The following is a 26,422-nucleotide window of genomic DNA, read 5'->3' on the forward strand; positions in this document are numbered from 1 at the left end:
ATCTGGCGGTCCTAATCCCTCAGCCGCCACCAGCTTTTGCGCGGAGTATAGTGGCATGCCCGCGCTATGAGCTGTCAGTTTGAATATGTGAATGCTTTAAAAGTTTTCAAAAAAACCTTAAATGATTTGAAATTTACTTTTCTATAACAACCAGCATCACCATAAAAGTATTTTCTCAACATAATGTCTTACAAAATGCAATTTATTTCAATTCAACGAATTGTTTGCAAAGTAGGTAAAATGCAGTATAACAACAACGAAGTAAAACATAGGGGACGGAAAATATCTTAGTTGTTCTTGTGTATTTTCTTGTTATTCCCATGATAACTAAGTAATCAAGTAATGGTAATAAAGTATTTCTCACAAGCTTATTATTAAAATCGTTTAAGGTCCAGAGGGATTCTAAGATCGGACTGAAGACAGAGCTTTTGTAATTAAAAATAGAACATTTTCCTTAAGTGTTAGGTTGTACGAATGGACAATATGGTGCCTAAAACAAAAATACAGACAAAATGGTTTGTATGTATGGATCATTTATTGAGATTCAATAATGATCGGATCGTCTTTAAAAGGTAAAACTGGACACGTGTTTCTTTATAAGTGGTTTTAATTGGTCAAAGGATTTGTTGTATGGGGGAGTATAGAATTAGATAAATGTTGAAGATCAAATACTTTTATTCGATATTACCAATGACTATAGTCAATGATATTGAGTATTGAACCTGCATGCATGTTGGTTCGATGAGAATACTAAAGGTAGTTTAAGATTTGAGTTTACTTTTTCTGCCAATTTAAAACTTAATTTTATAAAATATAAAAAACGAATATTTTTTTCAGTGAGATCATAGTGGTAGTTCATTCAAGTTTTAAGAGTTTTGTGAACTAACAGTTTATAAGTGAACCTACTTGTTATAAACTATTATAAATTGGCTGACAGTAATAATTTGTACCATCCAGTATAATGATAGGGACTTAAACTTTGGTATGTGTATATCTAGTAACATTCAACATAATAAACTACACATGTACTATAGATGACTAGCAAATTTTTAATAATTAATAGAAATTTAAAGCTCATAATGAAAAAATAGGCTACGTTAATTGTATTTTCCAGTATGTTGTTATAGATTTCAGTATGTATAAGGAAGGTATCTGAAGACGAATGTTATTTTTAAAACTAGAAAAAAAACGTGAATATGTTTCGTTAGAGCTGAAATATTTAAAATATGTTTTTAAATCCCATGCTATTTCATGACATACTCGTCTTTAGATAGTAAAAAGATTAGTCTTATCTTGAATGGTTAGGTGCACTCAGGAAATGGATCGAAGAATCCAACATGAAACTATTTACCGTAAATATATGTTTGAATATCGGATATTCCTTATTTTGATAACATAAAGGAAATCCACATATCATATGCTGGTCGTGTTAAGGAGCCATATCGGAATCTTGTTTATACTACTTTGTTATTCAATCAAATGGAAAACCTATATTCGTTCCAAAGAGCTCAAATTCCCAGAAAAAAATATTCCTTTAAATATTCGAGGCGTAACTGGATTAATTAAAGATCGCGGATTAATTACAGTTGATTGTGCCACAATCTAGGTTATTGTTTGGAATTATGACTCAAAATTTCACAGTTTAAGATAATATCACATTCCGTGTTTAAAAAACATAACTGTATATTAAATAAATATATTTACCACGAATTAATTCTTTTCGCAAAGATGTAAGAACAACCCAAGACTGTTGGTGCTAAAATGAGAAAAATTATATAAAAATGATACTGTTATTGGTGATTTATTTAAATTCAAATTAATCATTATAAATAATCCTAATTTTTCTAGGCCACTCTGTATTGATCTGGTATTAGTTATTGTTTACAAAAGCCTGTTGACACTCCGAGCATATTTATTATCCAAGGCGGTGACCGGGGCAAGGTCAGGACTAAATTGCTTTCGCTTTCAATTTTATTACTTTACTCGTAACGAAAAAATGCAATATGTCAGATGAAAATCACAGACGTTCTAGGTAGTCTTGGCTTAGTAAGGCTACTTCACTTTGATATGTTTAAAAATTAGCAGTTGCAATCCTGATTGTGTGATCGAATTATGAACACTAGTCTTGTGAAATATCCTTTGTTGTATTTCAAAGTGAACGATTTTATCAATTATGAACTTATCCTAAAGACATATACCGTTGTATATTTAAAGATAATGTTTTTTTGTTCCTTATAAAAATGAAAGCTGACAGTTTTTATTGATCTAAAATAGTTCCTAGAGCCTTTAAAACTCGAACCAGCTAAAATCCAAATATAAACGTGCTTAAAAAATGACGGTTGAGCTCTGAATTTATATGATAATATGAAATTATTTAACATTTTTAGAGGTATTTCGTAAATTAATTTTCACTATCGCAATTTTTTTTTACAATTTGATTCTATTATTATAATGTTTGGTATTAGCGATTACAACGTTATCCTTATTGAATATTATTATTTAAACGTTTTTATAAGAATCATAACTGTAGGACTATGCAATCGTTTAAATAACATTTACGTCATCAAACCTCAATTAAACTCAAAAGAATTTATCTTAACAGCCAATTAGCAAAACAAGAAAAGTTACTCAACACCAATTAGAATGAGAAACAATGTACGATTTTGCTGTAAGATCCGCGCTAAGTGAGACGAGAGAAAAGGAACTAAGAACGGTTGAAAGAAAGGAGTTTATAAGAGTTAATTAACAGAACAAAGAGAGTCGTTTCAATGCCAAGCTACTGGCAGTGACACCTTCGTCGCGAATAATTGGTTTTTAACAACAATAAACAAAATGCGTCCGACCGGCGACCTGTCAGCTACATTGGCGGGAAGGGATTCTGGCGGGAACGCGTGACGTCATTGATCACGTGGTCCCAGTCACGTGGCACTACCTGTTGCTGTCACCTGGTAAATAACGGTCACGTGAATTTTATTTTGGAATTAATTATTTGTCTTTGTCACAGCTTAATTGAGCATTCGCCAGTGACTATGTTCAATTTGTGTAGGTGTTGCTATTGGGCAGAACACTCCGTTGTTCTTTGTGTGGAGTAAAATGTATTTTTTAACTGAAAAAATTGTAAAAAATCAACATTTCTAAATTTGGTTCAAGGTTTTACCACTATAAAATTTACATGTAAAAATTCACAATCAAAGTGTTCAGTGAGGTCTTGGCTTAAAACCTAACCCATCACTTAACAGGATCTGTAGATAATTATAACGCTTAAATCTGAAAACCATAGAGGCTTTCGTATAGTAGGAAAGGACAGTTTTATTTTTCTTAGATTATTGAATAAAAAAATATCGTATGTAAAAACCGTTACTGATGTTTCGTTACTTGATTTAAATTAAAATCGATTGTTGTTGAGTCTTGAAGTCTATCAAACTAAATGTGACAGAAACAGGCCCCTGAATAAATTAATTAACACAATTTTGTTCTGTTGTATGCGAAAATTGTAACAAGATTTCAAGTAAAAGACTGCAATTATAAGCCCATGATAAAGTGTAACGATCTTCATCTATTATTTGTGTTTTAAGGAAAATATGAATCATCCATAAAATCTAATAATGAACAAAGTTCTGAAAAATAGCGTTGCATTCATTAATTTTGCTGGTGCTCGAGAAGAATTTCTTCATTAAAACATTTATCACAGTTGAGCTAACCACTGAAGATTGTGACTAACTTGTAGCGGTTGAATTATTAAAACTTTTCTGAATACTTTCCACTTTTCCATCGACTTTTAATATTTAGTTTCGGCTATCACCGAAAATTAACTAAGCAAACTTGAAACATTTTTCTGATAAAACTATCAACATTTTTCACCGTGTTTATGTGCAATATTAAATTGTTTGGTTAACCCAACGATAAATCTTTACTTAGATGTTTCCTTATTTAATCAAGGTTGTAACGAATGAAGAAAAACCACATGTGAACGCAACACTGATTCCGTTTGAATTAAACTGTTCTGTGTGCACTCCTTTAAAGGAAAAATAATCCAAATCTTGTTCTTTCTGAAATTCAATTTTACAAGAATATTTGATTGCAAAATAGTATGTTAAACAAAAATTAGAAAATCTTAACAAGAAAATCATCTATCACAAAGCGAAGCGAACCACTCAGTGTTTCAACCCTTTGTAATTAGTTTTAATCCTTTAAGTTTAAACTACAGTTGTGACCCGTAGCCTGAATCGCATGAGCGAACCCTGAACTGGTTCTATTTTCTATTCCTTGTGCTCCGAATCTTGTAAATCTGTCGAGCTTTTATTAAACCTTTGATTACAAAAGGTACAAAAAGCTCTACGTTTTTTACAACAGTCTAAGTACAAATGACACCTCTTGTCAATAAAGTGGATTAATCCCATTTCAGTACTATGGTTCTTTATTTTCTCCCTATGGTACAGTAAACAAACTAATTAAAGCTTAGAAATACTAAATATACTCGTGTTATTGTTTAAACTTAACTTATAAGTAAATGCTTCAGCTAGGTAATATGAGCAGTGGGCATGCATTCACGAACATAATTTTGTACACTGATTGTGTTTTGACATTTACATACGTTTGGATGCCTGACTGTTATGACTCAAAAATATATTTTTGAACTTTAAGATCTTTTTTGGTATTGCAGGGCACAGCACCGTGAGCTGTTTATTTTTCAGTATCCGCGTTGTGTTGCGTTGTCGCTGGTAGATAGTGAGGAGAGCGGTTGGCAAGTTTGTATTCATCTGCAACTTAGTTCATATGATTTAATAGACACGTAAGAAGCTATTGTTTTGAATTAACACGTATTTTTCAATTATTTTTATTCTTGATGTTTGAAATTAATTGAAACATGATATAACTAATCACCATTTGGAAACACTTGCACGTGGAGAACTGTGGTTATAAGTGGAAAGCAAACTACACAAGCACCTATAGCAACTATGCAGCAGTAAACAAGTGGAAGTCCGAAAAATACACTCCCAACACAAATTGAGCACCACTAGTAGTGCTCTACTAGTGGTCCACTAGTAGTATAGTACTGAAACCGAACAACAGGTAAATGCTAACTTCCTTCACTATAACCACGGCTACACTCTAATATTTTATACAACTGTGAATTGAAACAAATGATTTACAGAGCTATATATATATATATATATATATATATATATCTTTTTCAGCTACCATTATACATAATTTCTTTGATGAATATTGTACCTAGTACGTCTTATTTACAGGATTAACGTTAACCCGAATTCATTTGATGTTTTCGTCTCTTATGGAAGGAAAGATCAAAAGACTTTACAGGCTTTAATTACATTTTAAATATATTTAATTTCTCATGAGGGATGCTGCTCAAATATCCAATAGAAAGATGATGGACTAGCAAGATGTAAAACTTGGTTCGTCGGCTGCGCCGAACTGTGGTGAACTATGTGAGAGTAGTCGCAGCGAAACTGTTAAAAGCTTTGCAATGTTCAAACTTTTGCTGAGGGTTTAGTTTTACGATTTGTTTCATTTTACATCCATAAAACGGGTCTCTAAAAGAGGAAATAGTTTCATTTTGTATACAAAGTACGGCGAAGGGAGTAGGCTACTAGGAAATACTTCAAAAATATTAATAACTCACACTAAGAAGCTTACAAATATAATTGCTTTCGGAGAAACAACTAGGAGTTATTAGCTTGTTTAGTGGTTATAATGTCTCGGATAATGTCCTATCAAAGTGGCCTTCCTTTCCGCATCAAACCACTGAAGCAATTCGCCCTCTAACTAAATCCCGGAAGTTGAGCAGAACAAGAGTTCGTTTTACAGGAAAATTGTCGGTGTAAACTACATGAAAATAAATGCGGTATTGCATTGAGTTAATGAATATTACAGGTGTTGTCAATGACAACTCAGTTTCTGCACTATTACCCCATCTTTTCATAAATATACAATACGCGTAGCTAGACATTTATTCTTGTTGGCCATTATAAAAACTTATATTTTGTGGAAAAATATAAAAAATATGTCTAAATAATGTATACTAGTAGGCAATAATTACTAGGATCCAGTAACAGCAACAACAACTAGTATATTCTGCAGAAACGGTTACTATTACTACGAAATACTCAGTCGAGTAAGTACAGCCGCGATAAATCTTAATGACACTCAATTAGGAGGAGTTGAGGCAAACTTTGTCAACTATTAACTAGCTGTGGTGAGTGGTTACACGCAAAATTATACTAAGTCCTGCTTGGGAAACCATGTTGTGTACTAACTAGTTCTGTAGCCTATTGATTAATTTTGTTTATAAAATTCCAAATTCATTAAGTCATTATTACCCTCTCATTTTTCATCAGTAACTAACAGCAAGGAATGATTGTTGTAATCATGAGTAAATGAAAAGCTTACCTTTTATTTCAATAACCAGAGAGAGAGAGAGAGAGAGAGAGAGAGAGAGAGAGAGAGAGAGAGATAGAGAGAGAGAGAGAGCACATAGAACCTCAACAAAAATATGTAGTCCTTTAAGAATGAAATCAATAAGAAAACATTACACGTTTATCCACTAAGGCTAATAAATCATTATTCTCTAGGACATTTGAAATTATATACCATGTTCATTGATAATGGGCAACCAGTATTTTGTGCCAAGAGATTTTCCTCCAACTTTGCTGGGCTGTGCAATCAGCATCACCAATTTTCCAGCAGATAAGGGTGATAATAGTAATGTCAGTACTATTTTAATGTTCACTGTAAAATCCAGCGGCCACTAATAAACCTTCTGCTTTTCTCAGACTATCAAATGAGGATTCTTGAGGATCTAGAACCCCTCTTTCAAGGTTAGCCTTAAAATAATCTGATTGTGTATGCAAGTAATAACAAACATACGAATAATGTGAAATGTGATATATTTCCTCAAAGTTCTTGTAGCAATATAAGAAAGGACTAGTTCACAGTTCCCCAACTAATTCACTTCTACACTTAAACAACCATAATGGCATAATGGCTATGGGTAACTATCACATGGCTGGGTAGATGAGTGGACAACAAAACCGCCGGTTTCATACTATAAAAAATACTTCAGTAGCTCGTAATGATTCAAAATTGGCCCAGGTATCCTTAAAAAGTGGTTTTTAATGAACTGTTCAAGCTTAAGGAACCAGTAAATGTTAATCAGTAATAAATCTACACAAAACTTATCATCTTGAATTTATATCGAACCTACAACACCTAAGTGGCATTACTGTCTCAGAAGCAATAACAACAGTGGAAGCTTCCTCCTGATTAACAAATAACCTGGTAATTAAAAGAGTTTGTTCCTTGACGTGTAAACTAAGCTAGTTCTGCCATAGTAAGGCGAGAAGCTGAGCACGCGCTGTAACGTTACACCACAAGCAAGGCCATGTAGTGAAACTCTACCTAAGCGAGTGCGGGTGTTGAGCTGGCGGCATTTTGTACTTTCCTTGTAAGCCGAGAGTCCGGTTTACTTGCCCAAGTTGACCGATTTGACACCAACTTGATTGGATGGAATTCTGATGGTTTGATTTGAACTTAACTGAACATCCCCCTTGGACTCCTGTTGTTGTTGGATCCTTGTAGGATTGTTTATAGTGGCTTTAATGGGTTAAATTTTTGTTGTATTTGTGGCTCCAGTGGCACAAACACCATTGGCACTTTTGATGAGGATACCTCAAAAGTTTTTCAAATCTGAAATTTTTGTCGGGATTCAAGCAGTCCTTCTCTTGCCGAAGTCCTAAACTAGGCTAGGACTTAAACACGGCCAGCATTACATCCCTTAGGAATAGTTATGTTTCCAAACAAACCCAGTTATCCTTGACTATTTAGGGTTTCACTAACGTTTCTTACTTAAGAAATAGCTTATCTTTGTCAGCACAGTAGCAAATCAACATAAGGCACCTAACCTATAACACAATCATCGTTCTTTCGTATTTGAGTTAAATAAGTCCAAATGTGTCCCGATCTGATTTGTCGACTCCGACAAAACAAAACAACAGTTGACAATGGAACATATCACTTGAATTTAGTTCACCAAACCTTACTGAAATAATGAAAATACTTACTTTGCATGAAGGTCAAATATTCTACACCGGTAAGAATTTAGTTTTGTTTAAAACAAATAAAATTTTGAAAATGACATAAATCTTATTAAGTTATTATTTTCATATTGAATACAATTGATATTTAGATAACCCCGTCCCAAGTAATCAATTTAAGTGATGTAAAGACAAACGGCTGACTTTCAACTTCCCTATTACTACTAGGGTCAAAATACTAATTAATCTTGTTTGATACCTAAGTTAAAATCGACTGTACATAAACTTGAAAATAGTCTGTATGATGTTAAAACTAGGTCATAAGGAAATATAAAGTTTTCAAAGAACTCATTACAGCATTGCTTTACAAGAATGTTTACGACACAATCAGCTAATACAGAGGACAAGGGAAACGAAATTGGAAAGAGCCATGATGTCCAATTATATGGAACAAAGGAGTTGCTAGCAACGTTAAGTCTTTCTGTTTTGTAGGAATACTTAATTTAATACTAAAAGGTAATGCATTTAAGTTCAACTTATATAATCATATAGCTAGTGTGTAGGTGCTATCATAGACTCAATGGTGCTATTAATAGGTAGACCGTTTCACATTCACAGAAGCAATGACCGTCAACGTTTAATTACTATAGGATAATCTTAAATATAGTATAACAATTAAAAGGTAATGTATGTTTATATTGGTGAATGAATTAATTAACGAATGAGTGAATAATGAATTAATGAATGTTGAGTAAATTGATTAAATAAAAGGATATGATACCACTGGTATAGTCCTCAGAGCACGAGACGTACATAATGAAAACTTGGGTTTAATGTGAAAGGTGCATGTACTTGGTAAATCACACCTTTAGTTGTGGTGAACGTCTATGGGGTCACATAAAAAGGAAGTTCTCTGAGGAAATTAGAACTTATTAATGCATTTGAGAACCTCATCCTATGAATCAGTACACCAAATAAAATTATTAGATGATTATAAGCTACAAAAATATTGTATTTCATAAATACTAAAAGAATGTGTTGTCTAAACAATAAACATATACAGATTTTATGAGCTGCCCATTACAGTTTAGCAGGAGTTATTAGTCCATGTCGATGTATTTGACAGAAATTGGTACCCATGCAGTACAGCCTTTCGGTGGCTCAATTGGACTAAGTTTAAGTTATGTATATTGTAAAGCATACTGCAACTTGGGTTTGACATTAAAATGTCTCTTTCAATGTAGTTTATCTATACCAATCATTTAATTAGTCAATCTATAAATTTAATACTGAAATTTGCAAATATAAAAAAATAAAAATGTATACGTTCCCAACCTATTACAGTAATCGTACAGTATCAACTAATATAACGGCTGACAACAACGCAGAACAATTGCACTGTTTGTTTACTGGAAATCCAAGCAAGAATATCAATTTCAGTGCAAACTGACGATTGAGTCCTTTGAATATAGTGTTTCATTTCCTTCTTGATATCAGAACTGTTCATCTTACACCTTTCCAAGAACTAGTTCCGTCTTATTCACATAGTAAAAGTGTGTATTATGTTAGTAAAGAAAGTATTTTTAGGTACTTTTAATTTACCTCAACCCCACTCCCCACTAAATCTTCGTAAAGGTTTTCTCAGGTATAGGTAAGGTATTTCATACCGTATCAAAATACATGGATCACGATAGTAGGTAGATTTAGGTAGAGATGGTAGATCTGATATTCTACTATCTCTACTTGGAGTTTTAGAAGGGAATTCTTCTTAATTAATTTACATTTTAAGGTTATTGTTTACACCCTCTCTAAGTTCTAAATCAGGTAAAGGCTGTGAAAAAATTTAAAAAATTTGTAGATAATGGTACGTGTATGTTAGTGTTTAGAGGGATTTATATTATGTGCTTTAAAATATTTCCTACCAACACACCTCATGTTTGAAGAAATTCAAGTAATGTAGTATACAAGTTATAGTTTTATTTTAGACGCTAACGAGTGATTGTCTGGAGCATTTTTCACAACAAAGATTTCCTACCATAATAGGCAACTCAAAGACAATATACTAGTTAAGACAAAGGTTCACCAACCTCAAAGTTAACAAAGTTATATTGAAAAGATTCTTTTGTAGTTTATCTACACACATAAGTGGTTAAGTGTACTGAAACTACCAAACTATGAGAAAGAACAAAAACTTGCAAGTATTGGAAAGAACCATGCTCAATTTTGAGTGACAGGAGAGTGAGTAGTAATTGTTGATAACGCAGCAAACTAAATGTTAGGCGTGCAGTGCTATATTGAGTTGTTTCCCGGGGCCTTGATGAGAAGACAAAACACCAATAACCAGGCCAGCCCACAGGGGACGATGCTGGGACCTCGCTTGTCCTTTAGTAGGCACAATGTCACTATATTTACCATAGGCATTTACACTCTGCAGTTGAGACAGTTGGATAACCACACATCGTTAAAAAGTAACTTTGAACTATAGAAACATTATATCACTTGTTTTACCCAATGCACAGACACTTTTGACAAGTTTTGCCTAAATTATTCTTAACACACAATCGACGGACGTGTTTGTTTACTCGCAAACAGTGGAGATATCCAAATAATGGTTTATCCTACTTGCATACAAAATTAAAATAGTAGTAACAACACCCTGGATAACACATTTTAGCACTAAAAATACATGTTGAATAACTTCCTCTACCAATCTCCAATGATAAATTAGTACTAAAATTTGGTACAGCTATATTACGGGAAGACTCTAAGAATTATTTTATTTAGGGGGTTTCCAGTTTACTGCCACGATTTGAATAAAACCCGTGTTCACATATATTTATTTTCTAAACGGGTAACTAATATTAAAGAACTCAAACGAAAGATGCACACGATTTACAAACAGAAGATAACTGGAGGCGGTGTGTCCCGAACTTTGAACGCTAAACTTCCAACAGTGGTTTGCTTGTTTTAAGTGTTTTCAAATTCACTTTGTATTCAGAAAATCTTGTTGTTTTTGCTTTCTTGACGATAGTATTTTAAGTGTTATTATTATCTCTTTGCTATTTTCAAAAGAAACATGCAGTCTATAACTGCTAAGTTTTTCTTACAACTCAACTTAAATTACTGTTTGAATCGTAAATATGGTAATAGTTAAGAAATACCTAAATGCTTGTATTTTTACTGTACAATAAATAGTTATTTGTGTAACTAGTGAGCAAAGTGGCACTTTGCTGCACACAAGAGCAACGTTTACGCACGAGCCGCAGGCGAGTGCGGAATGATCTCGAGTGCAGCAAAGGTTGACTCAACTAAATTCCTGGGTATCTACATTGACGAAAACCTAAGCTGGCAGATCCATATAGATTACCTTAGTAAAAAACTGTCTACTGCACTCTTTGTACTCCGTAGAATCTGCAACACCACCGATCTGGAAACCACAATGATAGCCTACCACTCCATCTTCGCTTCACACTTGAGATATGGCATTGCCGCATGGGGTTCTACATCTGCCAAAAACCTCGAAAGAATATTAATTCTACAGAAAAAGACCGTAAGAACAATCTTGAGGTTGGACCCAAATGAACACTGCAAACCACAATTCATCCGACTCAACATCCTTACCATCACATCACTGTATATCCTTGAAACCATCATTTATTCCATAAACTTAACACCTGTCCGCAGACAAGAACTCCATACACATAATACAAGACACAAAGCAAACATAGATCTACCCCAACATAGACTCTCTAAATTCAGCAATACACTGGCTCAAAATTCTACAACTTGCTACCACAACAATTTAAACATCTACACAACAATAAAACATTTGTCCAACACTTAAAAAAATACCTCACCAATAGACCATATTACAACATAAACGAGTACATAGAGGAACATTCTTACACACACATACGCCAGCTCACTTCGTGAATATACAGAAAAATCCCGTCCAGACGGAAGAACTATGACGATTCCCCGATCTACGGATTGTGGTGAAGACAAAAAAAAAGGCCTTTTGCACTCGTGTTACACATTATATTTTTCCTACAGTCACTATAAAGCATATAATTAATTAGTCTTTCAAACACTATACAACACGTTTTTAGGTTCGGCTAAAACAGAAACACAAATAGGTGCCCTAGAGAAAGTAGTCCCCGGTCCGTATCACTCCACTATTTTTTCCTTGGCAAGCAATGTGCTCCGCGACTTGAGAAAATAGTTCCGTATATGTTTGTAATTCGCAGTAGATTCCGCGCCTAAAATGCTTCAAAGGTATTTTCTTGTTTATTAAGATCGTAGGAATGTTTTAAAAACGTTTAAAAGAAAAGTCTAGAAAGTTCAGAAATACCGAAAAGAGAACATCTATACTATTATATAAAAATCTAATGGTTTCTGTATGTGTATTACTAATAGGTGCAAAAACTACTGAACCCACTGGGCTTAAATTTTACAAAAATATAGCTACCATACCAAGGACCATTATAGGACTATTCACACTTCGATACTGACCGTGGACTTTGCCCCTTTGGCTTTAAAAGTTCTGAGGTGACGATTTTAAAAGTAAATATTGATTGGTCTCCATGGCTGCAATGGGAATACTCACAATGTTTACATTTGTCTTGGCATTTCAATGTAAACAAGAACAAACTGCCAAATTGCATATCTCACAATTAAAGACAGCTGATCCAATGAAATAAAATATTTTATTTAATCTAAAAGTTTATCAAAGGTCATTTACTCAAAAACTATGTCAATGATTATAGAAATAAAAAAAATATTCTAAAAGCGTTGCTCTATCAACTCAGGCTCTGCTTTCAATTTTTAAAGTGTCTTAAGTGTTATGAAAATAATGTTATTGATATATTTTCATGGAAACAGTAAGAAAATTACAATGTATAGATGTTTTGTATGAATTTGGAGGCTACTTTAAATAAATTCGAACTGCTTAACATGTGTTAGATTAACTTAACATAACTTGCACATCAAATTGTTTTTTTTTATATGTATATTTAGGTAAATTTAGTTATTGTGTTTTGCTAAACCTATGCTTAAATTAAACTAAAGCATATCATCAATAACTAAATTGTACGTCGATTTTTGTGTTCTAAAATCTGTTGTATATGTGTATACAACAGTGTATACATATAGGCCTAATATTTAATTATCAAATGGTAATACAAAATACTCTTATTTTATCTTAACATAGCTTTCAGTTCACATTTACTTTATTTGATAAATTTATTATTTGGGTATTGCCACACCACTGATAAAATTAAACCAAGGAAAATATCATAAAACTAAGCAGTACACAGTGTTCTTTTGTTACTAAAATCAATGAAATATCTGTTGCTATGTTTACTTAATAGTAAGTGTGAAAATGTAAAGGCAATGGACGATGGAACTGATTAAAAGAACTGGTTTGTATATTAAGTTGTTTGTTGATATTTTTGTAGAGTAGAATGAGAGATGCAATGAAACATATACTGCATTTGCTATTACATTTTTTGGTCCTCGACGCTTTGATAATCATATTAGTTTTGTCTGCTGTCCTTAATGCTAAATTATTTGTTTAAAATTTTTTATAGTATAGATATAGTTTCTTTAATATTTTCAAAAGACTATTGATAAGGCACAACAATATTTCTAAAGCTTATAACAGGTGACTTAGTTTTGCTAATGATTCATTGTGAGTTCAGAAACTGAAGATGGAAGGATTTGTGATTTAATATGAAGAAGAGTGAAATAAAAAAATGTTCATTTAAATTAATTAGTATTTTTGCATATTCAAAATTGAAATTTAAAATGTCAAAAATAAAGAAAAAAGATATGTAATTAAAGGAGATTAAGGTAAATTATGTATGTGAAAGTTTTATTCGAAGATTTGGTCAGTGTTTCGCATATCAGCCTACACAATATTTAAAATTAATCAAAACCAAAATGGTGGTATCCACTACTTACCAGATTTAAAAGTCATAACTTAAACTTTTCTATTAAGGCCATAAAAGTAGAATTTTGTTTCTAAAAGCGTTGGCGGATGTGTAACTATTATATGCAACAGATGTAAAGATTAAAATGTTTCTATTTTGTGTCCTCTTCCCGTTGCAAAGCACGGGTACAACAGCTAGTAAACTATAAACACGAAATGACAGGTTAAATCGTAGTTATAATAGTCAATCAGCTGCTAACAATATTATGATCTTAAACCTATTTTAATGTACACCGATTACGTGCATAATAGAACCACGCTGTTTTGTGTTGTTTCGTTGGAATTCTGATGTGCGCCAAAGTATAAACCGTACGACAAAGTACAAATATGCAGCAATTAGCAGCTTTCTGTACTATAAACAGCAACAAGGAACCCAACTTTACCGGGTGACTGTAGGAAAAATAATATAAATGTTTTTGAATAGTTCTGCGTTGAACTTACAATATCTATACATCATCATTACAGTTAATGGATGATTTTTACTAGGTTCTGCCAACATAATATTTAATGAAGGCTGGGGTGAAGGGAGGACTTTAGGTGGAAGTACTTATTGTGTTTACTAATTCTGAACCAAGCTTAATGTGAATGTTTATGGACTATGGGACTTAACTTAAAATTGTATACACAATTAATCTGAGTATTTTAACAAATTTCTTCCTAACAACCTAATTAATTAATTGTGATAAATAATTAATCCCATCATCAACAGTTAAAAATATAAATTCGTTCTAAAATGTCTATGCAAACGTTGTGCTCTAAATTATTAAGTACCAAAGGATAGTTATGAATCTAAATAATACGACGGCCTACCAGTACTGCCAGGAATTTAAAATATAAATCATATAATATAGTTGTGCTCACTGCATTCAATTCAAAAACTTTTACCCATACATAAAAAAAATAAAATATACATAAAAATTATGTCGTATTCAAGCGATGATTGCAAGAAAACAACTTTCAAAAGTTCCAAATGAAACAATATTCCTCTAAAATTAACAACTAGCTCAAAACTTAAAGTTATTTTAGGGTATAAATCAATTCGTCGTGATTGCTCTCGCGAAATATTCTGGTCCATTAGCATCGAAGAATCCATTACAAAACTTCCGAGTGCCTCTGCATTTATAAGGGTTGCTTTAAAATAACGATTCCGTTAACGTCACCTGTGATGGAATGGAACAATCGTTACAATTTTAAGCGTCGTGTCAAACCTTTGATAGTTTATTTGGTGTGTAGGTTAATGTCAAACCTAATTAAGCTGTAAAAGCCGAGATATTTCACTACATGTTAACTGTTTCCCTTGACGCGTTGTAGCGGTTTGATTAAAGCAGTCCCAAGAGATCTCAATTAACCTAATTTGAATGTAACGTTTAAACCTTGTGTGTTCTGTTATCTCTTATTTTCTAATTAAATGCGATATTTGCAGATGAAGTCGTAAAATGAAGGTATATTTATAGACCGAATATAGCTTATTACTGGCTTCGTATACTTTGACCAACGTTCTCTCAATCTCATACGCTATGAATATTTATAGACTTTGACGTAATCAAAATTAGAGTTTGCGTTTAAGGTTTGACAGACACCTACGGTCTAGGAAATCCAGTGGCTTATATTACGTTTTATTAACAGATTGATTTATTGAGCGGAGCGAGCGAAGCGAGCGAAGCTCTTATACGTCGACTTTTATGCATTTCGTAATACGCAAACTCCTCCTAGACGGCTGAATCAATCGTTTTCAAATTTTGCATGGTGGTAAAGACCATATCGGTGAGTGCCAACATCTATATGGCGTTAAAAAAGTCTCTCAGGAATCCGTAGAAAAATGAAACGGAAAATCACATTTTCTTACATTAGTCTTATGGGTTGCTAGGTAACCATGTTGGCTGAATTAAATAACAAGTAAAAAGTAAACAAAAGATTTGAAGTTTTAGCATGTGTTCATAATAAGCCAACTACCCACAGTATACTAGGAAATTACAAATACAGTACAAAAGGAAAAACATCACTTGTTAATATTGAGCAAAGATTATACTTAAGATTACTCGATACATTGTAGTCAAGGGTAGCAGTGCGAAGTCTAGGATCTGTTTATGACGAATACATTAAGGTATCTGCAATCCTAAAATGCTATGGGAAGGGAAGGAAACAGGTCCGTGAAGTAGGAAGTAGTGAAGGAAGTAGTAAAGGCAATCATAAAATGCTATGGTGATTTATGGTTGATAGTCTAGGCGAGTTGTCAGGAGTGAGGGAACTGTTTATGGCGATTAGATAAGGGTATGGGCAATCCTAAAATGCTATGGGAAGGGAGGGAAACAGGTCCGTGACGTAAGAAGTGGTGAAGGAAGTAGTCAAGGCGAGCTGTCTGGAGCGTGGGAACTGTTTATGATGATTAGATTAAGGTATTTGCAATCCTAAAATGCTATGGAAAGGGAGGAAAATAGGTCCGCGACGTAGGAAGTGGTGAAGGAAGTAGTCTAGGCGAGTTGTCCGGAGTGTTGGAAATGTTTATGACAATTAGATTAAGGTATCAGCAAACCTAAAATGCTACGGGAAGGGAGGAAAACAGGTCCGCGACGTAGGAAGTGATGAAGGAAGTAGTCAAGGCGAGTAGTCCGGAGTGCAAGAACTGTTTATGACGATTAGATTAAGGTATCTGCAATCTTTAAGTGCAATGGGAAGGGAGGGAAACAGGTCCGCGACGTAGGAAGTGGTGAAGGAAGTAGTCTAGGCGAGTTGTCCGGAGTGTTGGAAATGTTTATGACAATTAGATTATGGTATCAGCAAACCTAAAATGCTACGGGAAGGGAGGAAAACAGGTCCGCAACGTAGGAAGTGATGAAGGAAGTAGTCAAGGTGAGCTGTCCGGAGTGTGGGAACCGTTTATGACGATTAGATAAAGGTATTTGCAATCCTAAAATGCTATGGGAAGGGAGGGAAACAGGTCCGCGACGTAGGAAGTGGTGAAGGAAGTAGTCAAGGCGAGTAGTCCGGAGTGTGGGAACTGTTTATGACGATTAGATTAAGGTATCTGCGATCTTTAAATGCAATGGAATGGAGGGAAACAGGTCCATGACGTAGGAAATTGTGTAGGATGTAGATGTGTGGATTTATGTATCTCCAATACTACGGTGCTTTCAGAGTGAACTAATGATTTTCCCCGAGCAAAGCTCGGTCCCCAGGTACTATAATCAAATGACGACACTAGCTTGAGGTTCGTGACGTATGAAGAGGTCAAGGAAGTAGTAAAGGTGAACAGTCTGGAGTGTGGAAACTGTTTATGACGATTAGATTAGGGTATCTGCAATCCTAAAATGCTATGGGAAGGGAGGAAAACAGGTCCGCGACGTAGGAAGTGGTGAAGGAAGTAGTCAAGGCGAGTAGTCCGGAGTGCGGGAACTGTTTATGACGATTAGATTAAGGTATCTGCAATCTTTAAGTGCAATGGGAAGGGAGGGAAACAGGTCCGCGACGTAGGAAGTGGTGAAGGAAGTAGTCAAGGCGAGCTGTCCGGAGTGTTGGAACTATTATGACGATTAGATAAGGGTATGGGCAATCAAAAATGCTATGGGAAAGGGAGGGAAACAGGCCCGTGACGTAGGAAGTGGTGAAGGAAGTAGTCAAAGCGAGCTGTCCGGAGTGTGGGAACTGTTTATGACGATAAGATAAGGGTATCTGCAATCCTAAAATGCTATGGGAAGGGAGGAAAACAGGTCCGCGATGTGGGAAGTGGCGAAGGAAGTAGTAAAGGCGAGCTGTTCGGAGTGTGGGATCTGTTTATGACGATTAGATTCAGGTATCTGCAATCTTAAAATGCTATGGGAAGAGAGGGAAACAGATCCGCGACGTAGGAACAGGTGAAAGAAGTAGTAAGGTGAGCAGTGTGGAGTGTGGGAACTGGAAACCGTTTGTAGCAGGTTTAATGTATCTGCAATGCTGAAATGCTATGAGAAGGGATGGAAGCATGCCCAAGACATAGGAAATTGTGAAAGAAGTAGTAAAGTCTAGCAGTACGGACAGTGGGGATGTTTGTTGCAATTAGATTAACGTATCTAAAATACTAAAATGCTATGGAAAGCGATGAATACAGGTCCACGACGTAAGTGGTGAAGGAAGTAGTAAAGGCTGGCAGTGCAGAGTGGGGGAACCGTTTGAGCAGATGGATAAGTGAATTTGTAATACTTAAATGCTATGAGAAAGGAAGGAAACAGGCCAATGACGTAGTAAATGGTGAAGGAAGTAGTAAGGTTAACAGCGCAGAGTGTGGGAAATGTCTTTGGCAATTACATTAATGTATCTGCAATCCTAAAATGCTATGGGAAGAGAGGGAAACAGGTCCACGACGTAGGGTGTGGTGAAGGAAGTAGTAAATGTGAGCAGTGTTGAGTTTGGGAATGGATTAATGTATCTGCAATGCTAAAATGCTACGGGAAGAGACTGTAGACTGTAATATGTTAAAAATGATTACGAAGCACAAATCGATACATATTTTCGATACATGCAATCGTTTACAATCGAAATTTACAACTGAGTTGACAACAGCTGATTTTTACTCCATAGAGGCTAAAAACGATTTTTACTCCCTAAAAATTAAAAATGCTACTTTAGACCCGCAGCGCATGCATGAAAAAATACTGTTTTTACTGCAGTAAGACAAAAACAATATAATATGAACCCTTGATGACTCCGCTCAATTTTGTGGATGCCTCTGCGAACGCCACCTAGTAGTATAACTGTTGTAGTCAGGATACATATTTATATCAATAGGTTACTAACGTTATGAAGTGATTGTTGAGTGATTGTCGGTCTTATAGTGTTCCACGTGAATTGGTTTTCATATTTCGGCACAGTAGTTGTATTGGTGTCTAAATATACAGGAGAAGGTGCTGGCATTTTCTATTAGTCTATTTCTATTAGAGTGGTATTTAAATTTCACGATGCAGGTCATGTAAAACTGTTGTATCGTCGTAGATTGTTTTGTATATTTGAGTGTACTTACTATACAAAACATCTAATGGTGTCGGTCTGTATGTGTGTTACGTAAAAAGCGCGTTAAAACTACTAAGCCGACTGGGTTTAAATTTAACACAAATACTAGTGGAACCCCGTCGAAATCGATGGTTAATCTTGAGGTTTTATGTAAATTCAGCTAACTGCGTTGGATAGAGTGAAGTCATTAAAATCTTAGTTATATGAAGGGAGGATAAGCAATAATAAGTATGACGATTGAGTTCCCTAAAAAAACGTTATTGATGAATTCGTTTAACACAATATTTCCTACCTTTCTTTCGGCTTTAGGTTGCCCAAAAGGTTTTTTAGGAGTCTTATAATTGTTTGTTCATGAGTTTGTTTCATACCAAAGCCACTTTCAATATATGGGAGAATGAGTTTATATAATTAGTCTATCATGTTACGGAAAGAGTCAATATTTATTACTAACCACTAATTCCATCTGCTTTAGGAAAATCATTCAGATTGTATCCGGATTTATAAGTAAATCTTCATCTTTTTTTATAAAAATATCTGATTCTCCAGAAAGCAGTAACATTCTTACTTCGATCTCAGCAATTTTAAATCCTTCTCTTGCCACATCGACCCATGTATTTAATCATCCTGTTCTTACTTGATAATTCATTAACTTATGGGGTAGTTTTGCCTTGGCCATATAGATCACATAAAGCTGTGCATGTATTTCGTAGATTGGAATGAACCATAATTGTAGGAAGTTTTATCACAAATCTTGAACATTTGCGGAACCAAATCCATAACCTAGTCCAGCATTGGTAACAAATTATGTAAATGCGATGAGATGTGATGACACTGTTGTGTTTCCGAATTTTTTGTGTGTAGTGAGGTTTAGATGCGTTGTTCAACCTAGCTACATGTGTAGGCCTACATCAAAGTAAAAACTGTGTACAAATTTTTTTTTAATACCTGAATTGACATTAGTTCACCTACTTTACCAAAACCATAGACTCCGTAGTTAGTCTATTCCAAAACTTGAACACAGCTCTCATCCTCAACGTACTCATCTATGACACAATTTTCAACCTGATTATCAAAAACTGTTATACCAATAAATGAATCTCAGGTGTTCTTTCTTTAATTTAAAAATAAATGGTGATTGAAAGTAGGAAAAAAGGCAAGTGCCAACCTTACAATATGTATAAGCTAACCCGATAAGGAATACTTATATGTTCCTTTGAAATTGATAAGTCACACTTATTTCATAATTTAAAATTTTCTAAGAGCAATAAAGCATAGATTTTTGAACAAACCATTTCAAACGTATAATAAATTCATCATTTTGTTGAAACTATAAAAAACTTGCCATGCAGTGGAGAATCCATTTAAAATCGTAAATAATAATGTAAACATTTAGTTTTGACAGTTTCAGTAGACCTTTGAATACAATTTTAATATTAACAGCTGGTTAATTAAAAGTAGTGTAAAATTATCCATATGGTCGAAATGTAAACAAAATTGCAGAGTGAACTTTGAAGGCCTCTGGGGCAGAGCCCCAAGGAAATTTACATCGTTTCTCTTTTGAGGGCTCACCTACAGACCAATACCTTTCTTTAGACACCCCTACCAAGTTTCTACGCCCAGCCGTTCTCTCAAATTAGCTGTGACAAAAACCTCGTTTTCCTCCATAAGAATAACATGGGATGGGAATTTAAAGGCCACTGGGGCAGAGCCCCGAGGGAATTCTCCATGGTTCTCTTTTGATGGCTCATCTACAGACCAGGACCTTTCTTTAGACACCTCTACCGAGTTTCTACGCCCAGCCGTTCTCTCAAAATAGCTGTCACAAAGAAAAACAGTTTCAAATTAATGTATAGATAGCTATACTGTACCAATATTTGTACTTATAAACCGTGCCCGCTTTTATACGTTCAGGGCTATTCACACCTTGATACTGTCCAAGAGCGTTGCCCTTTAAGCTTTTAAAGTTCTGATGTTAGACTTTTCTACTAATGTCCGTCTATATGTTTGTATAAAGAAAATTCAAAATAATTGGAAATTTAAAATTCCCACGTGATTTTTATGGAGAGTCTAAAACAAATGTTGTATGGAGTCAACTGTCGTAGTTTGCATGTTTATGGATATATTTTGATCGAACTTGGTAAATCTATTTATTTTATACTAAGCTATTAATATTTTCTAAAACACACCTTATTACCCTCCCTGTAGCAGCAAACCTAGTCGTTAAACGAAATGTTATTGAAATGGGTTTAATTGAAAATCAAATCATGCAAATATAAATTCGCTTACTCTGCAGGTTTGCTGCGGCGGGGGTATTTTCTTTAGTTAAGATGCAGTGGTAGTTAAGGTGTATGATGGTTATTGTAGATTTGTAACTATTTCATACCGTAAATTTAAAGAACCAAATTTTCCAAAACCGTGTCCTTACCCTCTCAGTTTGCCACAAACGCAAAATCACGAGTATTACTCCATTCACCTCATTACACTTATACACTATCCCCCGTGCTATCCCCATACAATGGATGGATAATCTTATTGTTTATTATAAGTATCTGTTGTCTAATCGTCAATACTTTAGGAAATGCGTTTATGTTGAAAAACACTGAATTCTACTGTATCGATAAATTTTATTACTAGTCCAACATATTTTAACATATAAATTTGACATATAGATTTCTATACACCATGTATAGATTACTTGCCCACTAGGTGTAGACAAAATTGTAATACACGCTTCGGGATTTCAAATCATCTATAATTTTACATATCCATTAAATACACATAAAAAATATGCCAGTCTCCTAGCAAGTTTACCGGTTTTACGTCAAATCCTATCAATGTGCAGCGAACCATGTGATCGGAAAAGTTGACCAAACTCAATTAATGGGTTTATATTTTGTGAACCTGAACATTAACTTACCTGGCAGGAAGACAATATTAGTTTGCAGTTTGCCGTTGAAACTTCAGTTCACATTACTGCAGACATGAGCTAACATCGTCAAGCCTCATAGACTACAGTGGATCACAAATCTCGATTTTTTTAACCCCCATCTCAATAAAATTTCAAGTTCTACATTGTTTGTATTAATTCAATTCCAGTGGAACTTTGTAGTCCTTTTTCATGTTCCTAAATAAACAACTGCGTCAATGTTCTGAATTTGTAGAAACATACAATAATATACAACACAGTTTGACTTGAAATTGTATTAGATGCAACGCATTTTAACAATGAATACTAAATCAATTAATTCTTGTATATGATGGAATCCTCCAATATTAGCCTGAGGGGGTTACTTTTTTAGGGAAACGGAGAACTGGCCACCTCTGGCTCTAATCCGCATATAGAAGTTTGGTTAGGTTAGGTTAGGTTAGATTCGATAAACCCCCTGAATTTACGACCACCGGCCGGGGACCCCTACACTCATATTTTAAAACGAAACCTTTTGTAAAATGGGCTGTACTAATTAATCTATAACTCAAATTCAGTGTTTTGTGATTTTTAACCCTGCATAATCTGTTTAAATATTTGCAAGTTTACACATTGCATGTGTTTTACTATTTTAAGTTCATTCTAACGCTCATTGATATTTTAAAGAGTGTAAGAAAAAATAAAATTTGACCGAACCGTAGGCTGCTATCAAACCAGTTGAATACATGTAAACCAGAGTTATTGGATATAAGACCACAACAGCTATACAGTAAATTGATTAAACTTAAATAATTTAAAACTACACACTAAATAAAATGTGTGATAGAAAATACAGCTTTCCAGCAACATTATTTAAAAATTTACGGACAGTAAATAAAGAGACATCTTATAACACTATTAAAACATATATTTACGCTTATACTGTTACTCACAAGACGGTAAATATACAAAAAAGGTGGTAAGTGGTGGTCGATTTCGGTTCGACACTCTCATCATCATCAGACCCAATAGGCGAATGACGACTGTCGAAATCGATCACCACTTACCATCTTTTTTGTATATTTACAGTCTTGTGAGTAACAGTATTAGCGTAAATATATGTTTTAAGTGTTATAAGACGTCTCTTTATTTACTTTCCGTAAATTTAATAACACGTACAATGCTGATCAAAAAGTTATTTATTAAAAAAATTAGTACCATAAATTGAGATAGACCATAAATCTCAAAAAAGGAATAAAAACTACAGAAATCAACCTATCTATGCACTACTTTTATTCAAAATAATTCAATTTTAATCACGAACCTTTGTTTTATGAAGACAATAAAAAGGTGCATGGTAGGTAAAATCAGTAACACTTGTTGATATTAGGTTTAAATGAGAAACTCCAATACAAGATGTCTGCCTCTAACTGATTGTATTTAATTAAACTAAGTGGATGCTCAATCACCCGCCATCAAAGGGAGTATTATAGAATTGTAAGCTCTAACTTAATGAATGTAATTTGATCTTGTATTTTATTACACATCTATAATTAAAAACACTATAAGATATCTAACATTTCATTAGATTCTTTTTTACGAATAAGTTATACTTTTTTATTGAAAAATAATTTTACAAAGCAATTAAATTTGAAAGTTGAGTGGAAAACATAGTTGTCATAAACGAGCTGGTAAAACACTAATTCTTTCAGTAAGATATAATGTCGTTATTACAGTAACTTTTAAATTTTGATAAGAGACATTTGTACAAACAGTTCTAGTGTGTATGCTGCAATAACAAGAGAATTCAAATTTGAAGGGGTTTATTTTATAACTCAAATAATTGGGAGTAGTTATTTTGTGCACTTTATCTAGGTCGATCTTATCATTTTTGTCCATACGTAGGACAATAACAATAAAAATCTGCCACCAGAACATTAAAAAATTAATAATCTATATTCCCGTAAGATTAAGTACTTAAATGTAATATGCCAATATGTTTATGTTATTAAAGCTAGGTTAGGAACATTCTTTAAAACATAACAATTAAATTCAAGCACACAGCTGATTTCTAGCGTTGAACGTCGTTGGTGAAACCTTACTTCACTCGTGAAGTAAAGAAGTTGTTTACATCACGCTTGGGATAGAGAAGTTTAACATAGTGGGTTGGGTAAAGTAATAGATCTTGATGCTCCAGTATTATTCAATAGACACACGCTGTTAGCTGCCAAATTAAATTTTGTTCCACGTAAAACTGACCTTCCCAACTCTGTCCCGCGAGATAGCCTCCAGCTACTCAAAATTAAAAAGGGTAAATGTCGATATATTGTCCTAAAGCATCTTTCATCAAGGAAATTGACCTATTTTACTTTTATTTTTCGGCGTTAAATTAATAGTTTAAACCTTATTATTCAATAATTCAACTGGATTCGATTAAAAGAGTCTTTTGGTGTTTTAAGTGTCATTGTTTTTATTCCACTTTTGGGCGAAGCTGAGATTTTAAAAATACTTGACATAAAACCCAATTATTTTGAACAGTAATCAACACTGTTTATTATTCCTAATGTTATCGTTGATATCAATGTTGAAAATAATTTGGTAAAATCAACCAACAATCTAGCCTATTTAAACAACGCTGTTAGATGCTACCATAAACTATAGCCTATAATTAAAGAGCTTGTATTTAATGACAGGTGACTGGTTTGACCTGTACTTGAAAGTTAAAACCAATTTATCCCTGGATCGAAAATAGACGCAACTACAATGTACCTTTTAATGAACTAACCAAGCTTTAATATTTGATTTAGGTTATTGGAATTACAAAAATAATTTTTCTTCTTACATAAAATTTCCTCATGTTTTCATCGGGTTTTTTTTATAACTTCTTCGTTCATTATTTTTTACCTATGTATGAATACTTTAAGTTAAAACTAATTTTTGGACAAAGAATTATTTATAGTGAATAATCATTGACTATACACAGAATAGACTTACCAGTGTAAAACTTTGAAGCCAAAAATCGTGGTGCAATTTTGTGTATAGTCAATGGTATAATTAATTGAAATAAAGGTTACCTCAGTATGTTGAGTGTTAACAGCATTTACGAAACTAATAGATCTACATATATGGTTTAGTGTTAGGATTTTAAAATTTAAAATAAACTATAGAAATGTGAAGGAAATTAGTAAAACTGTTTAAGCTTTTAATCACTAAAACAAAACAAAAATCGTGCTAATAGCTAGTTTAGCCAATGTTTTTAATAGTCTGTAAATATTTTAATATCTGAGTTTTTCAAAACTCATTTTCTTAAGTATTAGTTCGTAATCACTGGTAAAATTAACACTTGAAACTTGATTTACTAAGAAAACATATATACACCGGAATCCAACTTATAGAACAGCATACAAAAACTTGTATGTCGTACGACTTAATTTAAAGACACCAAGTCAGGTTTAGGTACGTACCACATGGAGGTCAACGGAGAGCGCGAGTCAAGGGCACTCACACACATAACGCGGTACGACCTGTGGGGACAGAGGCGCGCGCGGTACTGTGGCTCATGTGCCGCCTCCACTCACGCCGCCCCCGGGGGTGGGTAACTCGCTAGCGCTACTGTGGCCAACACAGGAACTATCACTACCTAGTGGAGGAATTCACACTACTACGGGTGTAATGCGTGGTGTCTTATAAGCCAGTAAAATGCACGTACCAGTTGTCCGACAAGTCACTTGGTCGCATAAAATGGCAGCCAACTGGCTTGACGATCAAGTAGCTTGTCGCACAAATGTGGGCTCCCGTCACCACGTTAAGTGTTATCAACTGGGGACGGAGCTTTGCTAATGGAAAACCATTAATACGACCACATTTGTTTGATAGCATTAATCAACTGTTGTTCTATAATGTATCAGTATTATTTTTAAATAGTTACCTACAAGTGACTTGTATACTTGTAAATATAGGCAATATAGGAGACAGATTCGATCATACAGACTATAGAAAACTCACAGATTTGTAACTCATAGGATTCCGTTTGGTTAAAGAAAATTCGTATCATTTCTGAAATATTTGCAGAAAAGTCAGAATACGCATATAAAAAATGCATCCACTATTTAATACGGTTTCCATGATTAAAGTCACTTGGAAGATCTCTTTAACCAATAAAGTGATCATACACTCGGGTAAAACTGTTGAAAGCTTCTTATAGGCTACAAGTCATTACGTTGCTGTGTTTTATTCTATTTTTAGAATGCATGTACATCGCACTGTAGAATGTATTTTTAGACTTTGGTTAGAACTTGTTTACTTGAACTCATAACCACTCTAAATGCTAATCGAAGAAAAGCCGATAAGAAAGGTTCTTCAATGCATTAAGGATCATTAAACAACTGAGGGACATATTTGTAATTGCCTTACAAATGAATTATTCAACTGTATAGAAAAACACAAGTTTAGTTATAACAAAATATTTGCTCCAAAATTCATAATCCT

At 34.0% G+C, this 26,422-nt stretch overlaps 1 protein-coding gene across 1 annotated transcript in view; it reads right to left on the bottom strand.

Annotated features, from left to right (window-relative positions):
* The window catches only part of LOC128991833 (PDF receptor), a 212,439-nt gene extending 186,958 nt beyond the window's left edge, over nt 1-25,481 (bottom strand). Inside the window, exon 1 of the mRNA XM_054415039.1 lies at nt 25,399-25,481. The gene's annotated coding sequence lies outside the window, so the exon portion shown is untranslated. The remainder of the gene's footprint in view (nt 1-25,398) is intronic.
* Nucleotides 25,482-26,422: the final 941 nt, after the last annotated feature.

This window comes from Macrosteles quadrilineatus, unplaced genomic scaffold, assembly GCF_028750875.1.
Source record: "Macrosteles quadrilineatus isolate MER2022 unplaced genomic scaffold, UCM_ALF_1.0 Scaffold_4__1_contigs__length_99947679, whole genome shotgun sequence".
Classification (NCBI taxonomy): domain Eukaryota; kingdom Metazoa; phylum Arthropoda; class Insecta; order Hemiptera; family Cicadellidae; genus Macrosteles; species Macrosteles quadrilineatus.